Genomic DNA, 9,554 nt, shown 5'->3' with positions numbered 1-9,554 from the left:
TATATATATATATATATATATGTATATATATATTTTGATGTACAGTGAAGGTGTTACAGATGGGTAAAAGCGGAAGGAATTCGCTGTTGGTTAATTTATTAGATAGGAAATAAACAGTAACATGGCTGCTAGGATGTATTTGACGTATGCCGTTTTGGTGTTCACAGGTATTTGATGTAGTTGGAACATGCCATTCCAACCATTGTAATATTTGTGTGTGAGTGCATGTGTTTGTATGCACGCTCTGTATGTAAGTGCAGATATATGTTGGTGTACATGTGTGTGTCTGCCTGGTGCCCAAAGCAGAGTGATGCCCCTGCTGATTCTGCTCCTCCAGCTCTTTGTCCTGCAGCACTCAGTGTGTCTGCCTCCTCGGGAGACTGGCAGGCTTCTCTAGTGTAGCTCCACAAAGGCCCAGCCTCCTTTGAGGTGTTAAAAACTTCCATTTATGCATCTCCCTGGACAAAAAAGCACCAAGCCCAGTTGAGTCCAGCAGCAACACAGGCAGACATTGTGGCCACGCTTCTCTAGCACTCATTTCACAGATTCTAAAACCAGTATGTGGTGAACAGGATTTGAGCGGCTAAAGTGCCCCGTGAGGGCCAGGCGATAAGAGGGGAGAAACGCCACCACGCAGTAAACTAGAAGATGGGTCCAGGAAAATAAACACATTACCTGGGAGAGAGGGAGAGACTTGTTTTCATACCCTTGCCTCCAACTTACACAAATCCCACACTGAATAAGAAAGACACAGAGAAAAAATAAAACACAATTTGAGTGTATATATCTTGGAAGTTAAGAAAAGGGGTATCGGCAGTGTGCAAAAATACAAGCGTATTCTGTGTTCTCTGTCTTAACAGTCTTTGGAATGAAGAATGTGTAAGAGGGAATCAGAGAGAATGGATAGGTTGCACGCCCGCCTGTTAGGAGCACTGGGGACTGAACGCCGTCCACCATGGAGAAAAACATTCTGTCTGCTGGTCGTTTCTCTCCCCTCACCCTGCCTCAACCCAGTTGCTCAGTAAATAGACTTTTATTCTTGTTATTTGACGCAGAGGATATGACAGATAATGAATTTGCCGAGCAGCACATGAAAGCCTCATTCAGCCAGAGCACTGTATCTGTATCAGGCAATTGCTTGTAACAAACTCTGGGTAAAATAGCTGCAGATTTTTCTTTTTTCTGCTTTTATCTGACGCTATTGCTCTTCAGCTCTTCCAAAATACCGGTCACTGTTTTACTCCCAACAGAGATATTTTAACTGGAGTGATGCTCTGGTAGTCATTCCTGACACGTTGGTGTTAGACATTTTGTGAGTGTCTAGTCTACTGTAGTTCAGCGTCAGGACAGGATGAGCCAGACACAGAATGAAGGCAGTTTGAGAGAGACAGAGGGTAAAGATAAAAAGAGGAGGGCAGAGAGATTTGTAAGGCTGTGACAGATAACAGTGTGCTGGAGCATGAAACAGCTGTTTGCACGTGATTGACCTGTTTCCAACACCAAATAACTCAATGATACGGTGGATCTCTTGTAGAAATATAGCTTGTATTACAACACAGCACTGGACTTCTTGGGTTTGTTTTTTTATTCCATGGCCGTCTGTAGTTTCTCACCACTAGTAAGTGAATAAATCTATGAGCAAACGATGACTTTGGCACATCGATCTGTGCCAAAGTGTCCGCAGTTTACCTGAACACTAGCTGTTTCCTGTATGGTGATTACTCACTGCATGGTAACTGTTGTTCCATGTTTCACATATGGTGCTACTGCAGAGAGGATTGACTTTTTGGAACTGGATATTTAACAGACAATCACACGTGTTCAATTACTATATCAGACACTTCTGGGCCAGAATCATCTGAGCTTTACCTCCACACTGCATCCCCGCTTCCCTCCTCTTCCACCCATTTCCCTATTTCCCCTGTTATAGGCTCACCTCATTGCATCCCAAACTCCCCCATGCAGTCCCCGGCCTGACTGACTGTGTGGCTGCTGCTTCTGCAGAGATAACCGCACGGCATCCAGGTAGGGGAGCAGCCTGCTGATGCCATAGATTACCTCTATTGTCAAAATAACTAACTCGGCAGAATTCCTACTTTAGCGTGTTTGGATGAAGGAGAGAGTGAGGATTTGGAAAGGCGGATTGGGGGTATATATATATATATATATATATATATATATATATATATATATATTATTGTTATTATTATTATTTTTTTACATGTTGCAGATCTGGAGGAATTCCAAACAGAAGTACAAGTTTTGGCTTGCCTCATGCATATCCACACAAAACTACACATGATGAAATCTGCATTACATACATGTGTGCAGCTGGCACGTAAACATACATGCAATTAAAAAATGTCCTACAGCATAGTCTCGTATGCTGCACAGACTGTAAAGCCTCCAGAGACAAATTTGTGATATTGGGCTATATAAAATATAAAATTTCTTGACTTGTCTTATTAGTTTTAATGCAATATAGAGTTAAAGTACATGAAACATAAAACCTGTGTTTGGTCAGGACAGCTAAGTAGTGGTTGGTCTCCCCTGTGCTGTATACAGTTGTGGCGATGTTGTCTGTTGATACTGAGCCACTGTCACATGATGGTTGAAAAACACAACTCACACCGTACATGAACACATGTCTGGAATTTAAAGGTTCAGTTGATATAGAAGTGAATCTTTCTGAGCTGTGACTGTAAAACTGCTTTCTTCACTTACTGTACCAGAGGCTTTAGCTCAAATAGCAATTCCAGCAGACATGCAGTATGTTTGATGTGTAATATAAAGATACACAAGCAGTTTCTATGTGGGAGGTTTAAGTACAAGTGGACGGAGGAAACTTATTTTACAGCCACTGTATCAGTGCAGCAATGTGGAATTAGAATTACTACTGAGGGACTGTGTGTGTGTGTGTGTGTGTGTGTGTGTGTGCGCATGTGCGTGCGTGCATGCGTGCGTGCGTGTGTATTCCCTGACAAATGTCAACACTGGAAATTATGCTATAATAATAATAATTTTCGACTCTCCTTCACTGCATATGAAAGCTTTTGTGGTGACTTGAGTGTGTGCATGTTTGTATTTCTTCTGTTTATGTGTGTGTTTGTATGTGAGGTAGCTATGACGAGCGAGAGAAAAGTCCACTCTTTGACAGAAATACCACAGGTGGCAGTGGGCTCTCTTTCCCTGCTCCTTTGATGTCAGCTCCATCGTTCTGTATCTGAGAGCTGAACCTCCAGTATTCTCAGTGTATTTGTTTTGTGACTTGTGGCCTAATGGGGCCAAATTTACTTTTCATCTCAGTCATCAACAGTTTCTGTCTAAAAGAATATAATAATGAAACATATTTCGTTTAGGAAATGTGGGCGATTTGTTAAGAAAAATGTGATGAAACTAATAATTTGAATTTGGGGTTGACTGAAATTGTGTTTAACAAGTCCCAGATCCTCTAATTAGGAATGGGGAAATGTTTGTTTTATGTTTGTTTCCTGGCTGTAGGTCTAATTCACAGCAGGAGAGAAAAAGCTGCTACGTGCAGCTACAACAGGCCGGTTGACACTGACTGTTATTACACCACAGGGATTACTACATTTGCTTCATTATAATATAATTTGGGTCCCCCCATTATTTGTAATTATGAATTCCTTTGTTTTTTTTCTCTCCCTCAGACAAATAATTAACCAATGAAAGATGAATACATTTCCCCATATATTATTTACCTCATTGTTCCCAATTAATATCAGATTATGGATTCAAAGGTGTGTTAATGTCTACTTTCTGTAACTATGAGAGCTCATTTATTTAGGCATAGAAGGAATTAAGTCCATAGTCAGATGTCGGATGGTTGCCGCTGGAGCATAGTTCAGACATTGAAATAGTGTGTGTTTAGTGTCATTTGAGAGGCACGAGAAGACTTTAAACTCGGGTGCTATTCATGTCACAGCTTTCCATTCAGCCGGGGTCACCTGGGTCCCCTCTCCTCCATTGTCACCTCCAGCCTCAAGGCCACCACATTCAGACCTGTCTGAAACTCTTCCCTTTTATCTGGCTCATTCTGTCAGCCCTTCAGCCTCCCACGTAGCAGACTCCATGCTGTGCTCTTACAACAATGCAGTGGTAGTTGGTACATTTATCTGATCTTGTTGATGGTGGTTTATTGGTCCCGGCAATGGGAGACTGAGGTGCTGAAGCGCAAATTAGTGACAGATCAGTTAAGCATGACCTTAAAAAACCCTTGGCCTTGTTTAATTGGCAGTGCTGAGGCGGACTAATTGTATAAATCAGCTGGTAATGAGATCTTGGCTTATTGGGAAAAACAAGATAATGTGAGAAGATTAACATGAATGAGCTTGCAGTAGCTAGATGGTCTGATCAATGATTGGTTATCTCTCTATTGTCATTACGTCTGTTGGAATTTGGTGCCTAAAAGTGTATGCACTTGTACTGTATTGGACTTTCCCGTCTATTTGTGCATTCTCTAACAAAGCTTTAAGTTGCAGCACTTCAACAGATGAGCTGAAACTAGCAGAGCATGGCCCCTTAATAAATCATTAGCAGGCAGCGCTCGAAGAAAGAAAGCAAAATTAAATAAAACAACCGCTTTCTATGAAAACTGTTTATTAGTGAAATATGCCAAATGGAAGACAGATTATTGAGGTAGCAGAGAAACAGATTTTAAACATTGTCTAGGACGGATTCCCACTGACAGCTGTGAGGGCTGGAGGTCGGACACTAACAAAGCTGTTTTACATTAGCTCAGTTGTGGAGACTCTGACCCTCAGCCAACAGTCGCTATGGCCTCAATTCATCTCCTCTTTCTGCTCTATCTCTATTTGTTCCAATGTGGGTAAATACAGTTATGTAAGACCATTGTTGATTTTAACCATGTTCCAAACTCACTGTTGGTTTTAATGAAATGAAAGCAAATAAAATCATTAACAACACTCTTTAAATGTTGTTTTTATGGAATTTTTTATCAAATGCAAGACATTTATAGAGTGGTCATTAATACAAATAATATGCTGCATACAAGGATACACTTAAAACAGGCTTTTTCTGTCTTCTTTTTGCTTACATTTCAGGTTTTTACATGAATTCAAAATCAACAGACCAGAGATCGCTGGAAGCTGGGGATTGAGTCTTTCAGTTTTTGTAAGTATCAATTTGCCTCTTCAGCTGTTTCTGTCTTGCCACATGTCTCATACTCCCCCGCTGTCTTTCACCCACACTGAACACCTGCATCAAATGAGGTGGACAATTGCAATACAATGTATGCACAATTAGACCTTTACATAGGCACAAAGTTGACTGACAGGCCTTTCAAACATAAGATCCTCCAACTTATTTTCCTTGCATTTTGTTTTGCTTCATTAGTTTGTTGTGGTTACTCAGGATTTTTTTTCTTCTATTTCATTCACACGTTATTGGTCCTTGTGTGATATGATCCACTTCTTTATTTGTGAGTTCCAATTTTAAGGTTAAATCAGGCTTTTTAGTATTCATAATGGTAGGTTTCTTAATGGCTATAGTCAAAGCCTTGGAGGGGAAAAAACACGTTCTCCTGTTCTAGAGAAAATACACATCAAGCTTTTGGAAAAGTCTTTTGAAAATGTATTAACAGGTGACACTGGTCAAAAATGTGAAATGTTTACCAAATATACTTTCTGTTGTGATAATTCCATTAAAATATCCCAAAGAAATGTTGATGGTCAAAACCAATTTGAACCTTTCCACAATCGCACAACTGCGCATAAACTGGGATTTTAACTTTCATGTGTTCACGGGTTAATCCATGATTGTCAACAAAATTCAATCAACTTTATTTGGTCTGATTATGAAAAGTTAATGCTACAACTTTAAAATACAATAATATTAACTGCATACTAATTGTGTCGGTACTACATGAGCCCATACTCACAGCATCCTTTTCCACCACAGCTGTACCAGACCTACGTTTAACTCGGGTCAGAGTCACGGAGCAAGCTTTGTGTAAATCCAGTCCTCTGCATCTATGAAAACGTTACTTAAACAATTTTTGCTCAGCTGCTGCTCTTGGCGGTTTTCTAATAAAAATGTTTCTTGGATATTAAGCAAATAAATGTGAGGAACTTCATTGATATTATTATTTTCTTCCAAATGTCATATCATGGGAGTCATATTGAGGAGGAGCTATTCAATAACAGCCGGGAAATGTCTCTCTGAATTCAAAGTTCATGGCCATTTACTATTGTTTAATCATGCGTTTCACACCACACACTGACTTCCGTCTAGCAGCGAGCTACCTCTGCTGCTGCACGTTGGTTTGGTTGAGTTTGTCGTGAATGGCTTGAACTTGTAAAATGGTTGCAATATGTCATCATCTGTCTGATTTTAAATAGGTGCTTTATTTATGTTAAGTTATTTTGAAGCACTGTGCACACATCATTAAAAGATGTCACTGCACACATTGTTGACAGAGATGCAAAAAAAACAGACAATATGGCGACACTTCTCAGCTGAAATACAGTACATGTAGCACATTGAGCTGATTTTTGTTTAAAACCTATGCAAAGTCCAGGACAACACAGCTGTGCCTGTAGTATTAGTTAATTGAATCAACCACTGGTTTGAGCAGGTCTTAAAAACCCGATCATTTATGTTATCAACTTGTTGCAATTTCCTTTTCTTGGTAATTTGAGGTACCAGATGTAGTGTATTATGATCATATAACTTATGCTAGCCAGCTTCGCTAACAGACAATATAATAAAAGATGCAAAAGTAAAGTTTCTTGAGTTATCAGCAGTACAGTAGAAGCTAACATGGATTTCTGCAAATCAGTGGAAAATTGCCTATAGTTTTTAATGTTTAAGCATAAATGTTGTTAGCGACCGTAAAGAAAAACATTGCAACGCTGTTTGAAAATAAACAGAAATTGCAAATATGTAAAATGTACTAGTGAGCTATGTCTACTTGACCCCTGCTGGTCCAGCTAAAAATACCCCTCCTCAGTTGGCTAATAAATTGCCTCCTAAAGTTGTGATAATACACACTCGATAGTTAAATGTTATTAAATTATGTTAATGTTACTCGGCACCTGTCAGTATTTTTTATAAATGAAAATATTGCATGTGGTGGGCTAGCATTCATTGCCGTCCCGCTCTTCCGAGACATTAAGTTGGATCCTCATACAATTTGAAATGTAGACCCTTTGACCTCCAGGTTTAATTAATCTCAAAACATGACAGGAAGTAATTTAGTTTGTGTCTGGATCGCTTATAGAACAAGTTTAATTACACGCCTGCAATCTCATTTGGAAACACCTGAGAATATGTTGGACCATCTGAAGAGGCTATATACACTCTTTGTTAGCGTTTCCCATTTATCTAATAAGCAACAGCCTCATGGTCTCTCAGCTCTCAGCCCACTATCGATGGCACCACTCAAGGGGAGGATGCGGGGGAGACATTTTGTCAGAAATTAAATAAACAGCACTTCACCATAAAATGAAAATTAACAACCTTTGAATGGTTATTCTTCATCTATTATTTATCAAATGGGCTTCTTCAGCCCACTGACCCTGCAGTGATTATGGTCAATATGTTGCTGAGCAAAGACCGCTTGACAAAGACCGCCTGACAAAGATTTTAATTTCATCAGTCTCAATTACTTCCGAGGATCCTTGTGCGAATTTGAAAAACAAATTGTTGCACATGCCATTACCTGGCAAGAATGTGGAAAACCAACCTGAACTTTATCCATCATCCTAAACTCTGCATTCAATTAATAGCTTGTATTACTCATGAATGACCACGTTTTGAAAGGCCTGATATGCTTTAAGTGTTGGCAATTTCATTAGGTGGGTTATTGTTTGGGCTCTCTTTACACCGGTGATTAAGTACGGTCTATATTTCACCACATGAAAAGGAGCTATAGCCTCTGAGTTTATTATTGTTATTTGAAGGTTTGATGGACTTTATTTCATTCTCAGAAGAATAAAAACGTAATATAGACTTGGCTGCTGTCCTGCTTCTCAAGATATGTTCCCTTGTACTGGAGGACAGACTTTCACCTATTGGCTATATACGGCAGAAAACCGGACTAGAGAACATGCCATTAATCTTCTTGCTACCCCAGCTGTGGAAAGTAATGCATAACTAAAAGTCCGGTAAAATGAATTAATGATTTCAACCATGAACTTTTCTCCCAAAACGCCATGAATCGTCTCCAACTGATAATGCACCACGACCCTGGAGTGTGAAATCCCTGTTGCGTTGAGAGTAGCCAGTTAATTGATTTGCAAATTATTTAAAGTTTGTGGGGCCCAGGGGAGTGCTAGACTGTAATGACGGCCCATTTTGAAAGAGTTGAAAAACTCTTCCCAGCCAAGCCAGTATTAAATAGTAACTGTAATCGTACAAGTCTGATCTGAGCCCCATGAAGAGAGATGGTGTCCAGTATTGTGTTGTGAGATTGGGTCAGCTGAGCATGCCCTTTTTAAATTGGGATGTATGTCATCCTAAATGGAAGATCTATCTTTGTTTCTTGCTTGCTGGTGTTTCTCTGGGAAATCATACAATGTGAAGGATAATCTGGTTTTAATACAGAAACGAGGTATTTAAAAAAACATTATAAAATCAGTTTACAAATGCTGTTTTTTCTATTCTAGGCATTTGTGTCATTGGTCCGTCGGTATAACATTCATTGTAGCAAATTCAGCCTTTAACTTCTGTTGAGTGTTGACTGCAAAATGAATGGGGTTTGACTGACTTGGACAAAGTAAAATGCTGTTCCTTACAACTCTCAAACAGGCAGGTGTGATATTATAAATATATGTAAAGGATAAGATGAATGTGTGAGTCAGAAAAATATAATGAGATCAGAATGTTTTGTTGTGGTAAGACCTATATCAAGCAATAGCCAGTCATTCTGCAGAGAAGGATCATCTAGTAGCATACACACTGTACATTCCATTGCTTTTTAGTCAAATGTGTTTGATCTCTGTGTTAATATCAAGAAGCCTCTAATCTCGAACCATTAGCAACTGCTGTCATTCAGACACACGGTGTCAGCCTGATTTAAATAAAATGAAATGAAGATAGTTGTCTCTGGTCCCTTGGCTTCACTCATTGCCATAAACATATGCTCTGTGCCCCGCTTCTTTCCATCTTATTTATGACTTTAATTTGTTGTGTGGGCTGCGCAAGAAATCAAATTTAATCCAATCCTCCCAGGGACCCTGTCATATAATAACATGGTAATTTCTGTGTATCCTTTTGAAAAATGAGGAAATTAATTCTTCCTGACATGTTCTAATTATTCCAGTGTGAACGGCAGGATGGGCTCCCCTCCTTCCTCCCATCCCCCCCATCCCCCTAAGTGTCAGTTGCCGACGGGTGGCGAGGTGCTAATGCTGACCAGCAGCGCGTTTAATTTGAAACATGAGCAGACACCTTTCAACACACCTTCCTAATGTTGGAGTGGCTCACACAAATTAATTCACTACTCATCTGGCAGCTCTGACTGAGGTGTGTGTGTGTGTGTGTGTGTGTGTGTGTGTGTGTGTGTGTGTGTG

General features: G+C 39.7%; 1 protein-coding gene across 1 annotated transcript in view; it reads left to right on the top strand.

Moving 5' to 3' along the window:
* sox6 (SRY-box transcription factor 6) overlaps positions 1 to 9,554 on the top strand; it is a 136,940-nt gene that overhangs the window by 19,306 nt on the left and 108,080 nt on the right. The window contains exon 2 of the mRNA XM_031846355.1: positions 5,085 to 5,154. The gene's annotated coding sequence lies outside the window, so the exon portion shown is untranslated. The remainder of the gene's footprint in view (positions 1 to 5,084; positions 5,155 to 9,554) is intronic.

Source organism: Anarrhichthys ocellatus, unplaced genomic scaffold (assembly GCF_004355925.1).
Source record: "Anarrhichthys ocellatus isolate YVR2014 unplaced genomic scaffold, GSC_Weel_1.0 scaffold6, whole genome shotgun sequence".
In the NCBI taxonomy this organism is placed as follows: Eukaryota; Metazoa; Chordata; class Actinopteri; order Perciformes; family Anarhichadidae; genus Anarrhichthys; species Anarrhichthys ocellatus.
This window is presented reverse-complemented; position numbering and strand designations above follow the sequence as displayed.